This window comes from Rhincodon typus, unplaced genomic scaffold (assembly GCF_021869965.1).
Source record: "Rhincodon typus isolate 14 unplaced genomic scaffold, sRhiTyp1.1 hic_rhity00001113, whole genome shotgun sequence".
NCBI lineage: Eukaryota > Metazoa > Chordata > Chondrichthyes > Orectolobiformes > Rhincodontidae > Rhincodon > Rhincodon typus.
In genome coordinates, this window is record NW_025966751.1 from 2,920 (window position 1) to 5,729 (window position 2,810).

Here is a 2,810-nt window from a genome sequence, read left to right on the forward strand (position 1 = left end):
GCACTAAAGACAGTTAAGACCCTCGGCCCTGACGGCTCATGTCCAAGGATTCTAAAACAAGCAGCTGCAGAGATCGAGGATGCGTTGGTTGTAATTTTTCAAATGTCCTTATATTATAGAGTAGACCCAGCAGATTTGAAAATGCCACAGTTTATTCAAAAAAGTCGGGCAAACTCCTGGAATACGAGAGAAACCACATGAGACAAAGACTTTCAGTCAGAAATGTGCACTCACAGCCCTGCCCTCAATTCACGCTGATTTCTGGAGGTTCTAGTGTTTGACTGGGTAGACAGGTCAGAATTCATACTACACCAGGTTGTAGTCCAACAGGTTTATTTGAAATCAAAGCTTTCGGAGTGCAGCCACTTCGCCAGGTGAAGTGAAGTTAAGCATACAAGCACTGAAGCTATAATCAGAGAGATCAAAATAGCGAACAAATGGCATGTGTTGACAGGCTGAATAATAATTCTCTCGAGCTGATCAAAAGTATCAGTCGATCTGAGTAAAGTGTCAATAAATGAATAGCAGGGGAAGGGATATAATCGAATTAATTGAGGCAGAGATAATTACAAAACAATAAAAATACGGTGGTGCTGGAGACAAAACAAATGGCTGGGATAACATGATATGTAAAGAGATAACATAACAAGGGTTTAACCAAAGTAACAAGTAATCCAAAATTTAAAAAATTAATTAAGGGAGAGAGATCACAACAAGTTATGAAGGTGATATATCAAAATAGGACAGTAAGGAAGATTTTTCAGATACAGAACAGTATGGGGAGAGCACAGAGCATCCGCTCCTCGTTTCCATTGTGCCAGTGGTTCTCAATTTCGTCGTGGAAATGTAGAGAGCGGACACACAACCTTCGGTCTACCTCGCCACTGTCGACCAGATATCCTAAATTAATGCAGCCCCATTTGCCAGCATTTGGCCCATATCCCTCTGAACCCTTCCGATTCATACACGCATCCAGATGCCTTGGAAATGTTGTAATTTTACCAGCTTCCACCACTTCGTCTGGCAGTTCAATGCATACTTGCACCACCTTCTGCACGGAAAAAATGGCCCTCAGGTCGCTTTTAAATTTCTGCCCCTCACTTTAATTATACGCCCTCCAGTTTTGGACTCGCCCAGCGTGTGATAAAGACCTTGACTACTCACCCTGTCCATGTCCCTGATGATTTTATAAACTTCTGCCAGGTCGTCCCTCAGCCTCCGACGCTCCAGGGAAAGCTGCCCCAGCCTATTCAGCCTCGCCGTACAGTCCAAAACCTGCAACCCTGGCAACTTCCACGTGAATATTTTCTAGGCAGGGTAACATGATATCTTTTATTTTTCAATAATCTCAATAACGCTGGACTACATCGATCTGTTTGAAACAGAGGTGTAAGTAGATAGCTGCGTTCTTTAACACAGAAATGATAATGACGGTTGGTGTCGTGTGGATCACGAACCGATGTTAACGAGCCGTACATTTTGGTGCAGTTAATTTCATAATCCAAAATAAGACTACAATGCGTAGAGTCAGAGATCGTAGAAACCCGACCGTATCGACAGAGGCCATTCGGCCCATTGAAGCTGCACCGACTCTCGAAGAAAAACAAAGTTTCTGGAAAAGCTCAGCAGGTCCGGCAGCATCTGTGAAGAAAACATCAGAGTTAACGTTTCGGGTCCAGTGACCCATCCGCAGAACCGCGAAGAGCTTTCTGAAAAACTGCATTTCCCACGGCTGAACTATCTGGTCTGCACATCACTGCAGAAGACGGGCAATTTCCCACGGCCAATTCACCAAACCAGCGGATGTTTCGCCTGTGAGAAGGAAGCTCAATGGAGACCAGGGGAGAAGGCACAAACTCCACACAGACATCACCCAAGGTTGAATCAAAAAAGGATTAACGCCTCCCCGGCGGGGAATTGAACCCCGATCTCCCGCGTGACAGGCGGGGATACTAACCACTATACTACCGAGGACGGCGTGGAGCCACTCCTGCCCTCGGGGCCACTACGCGTGCACTCGGAAAATAAAACTGCTTTGCTATCCGAATTCTCTTTTCCATCGCTTGGCACATAGCCTTGTATGCCTTAGCATTACAAATTTACGTCTGAATGCTTCTTACAGTTAATTGGATGTCTGCCTCTAGAACACTTATAGGCACTGGCTTCCAGATTCCAAACACCTACTGGCTAAAAAAGATTTTCCGCCCATCTACTCAAACCTTCCGACATCTTAGTTTAAACCTATTCCCCTATTTTCATCGATCTCGCCATCAAGAGGAAACGTTTCTTTCAGTCTACTCTGTCAATATCCCGGACAACAAGGTACAGAGCTGGATGAACACAGCAGGCCAATTGTTTTGTACGTCTCAATCTTGCCTCCTGTAAATCTCCTCTGCTCTAAGGAAAACAAATCCAGTCTGTCCAATCTCTCTTCATCACTGAAACTCTTCATCCCAGACCATATCCTGGTAAATCTCTTCCGCATCGTTTCCAGTGCTATCACATCCCTGCTATAATGTGAATTGCAGAACTGCACACTATACTCTAGCTGTAGGCGAATGAACAAATGAATTAAATGACGCAGAAAACCACAGAAAATGGTCTTTCCATCGGAGTCTCTTTTGATCAATGTTGTCCTTTGTCCTTTTCCTGATTCTGATGCTCCAATAGTCACTGGTGCATGTCAGGAAAAAGCTATTACATGATATTTGGTCTCACAACCGCAGTATCTAAGTGGATCGACTGGTTTCAAGGTTTCGTTGATAAGTCTGGAGCACGTTCACTAAGCGACAGTGACCGTAGCAGGACAG

The 2,810-nt window shown here is 44.6% G+C and overlaps 1 non-coding gene across 1 annotated transcript; it reads right to left on the bottom strand.

The window, feature by feature from the left end:
- Positions 1 to 1,902: 1,902 nt before the first annotated feature.
- On the bottom strand, positions 1,903 to 1,974 carry trnad-guc. The gene has a single exon. It is a non-coding gene; the product is annotated as a tRNA-Asp (tRNA).
- Positions 1,975 to 2,810: the final 836 nt, after the last annotated feature.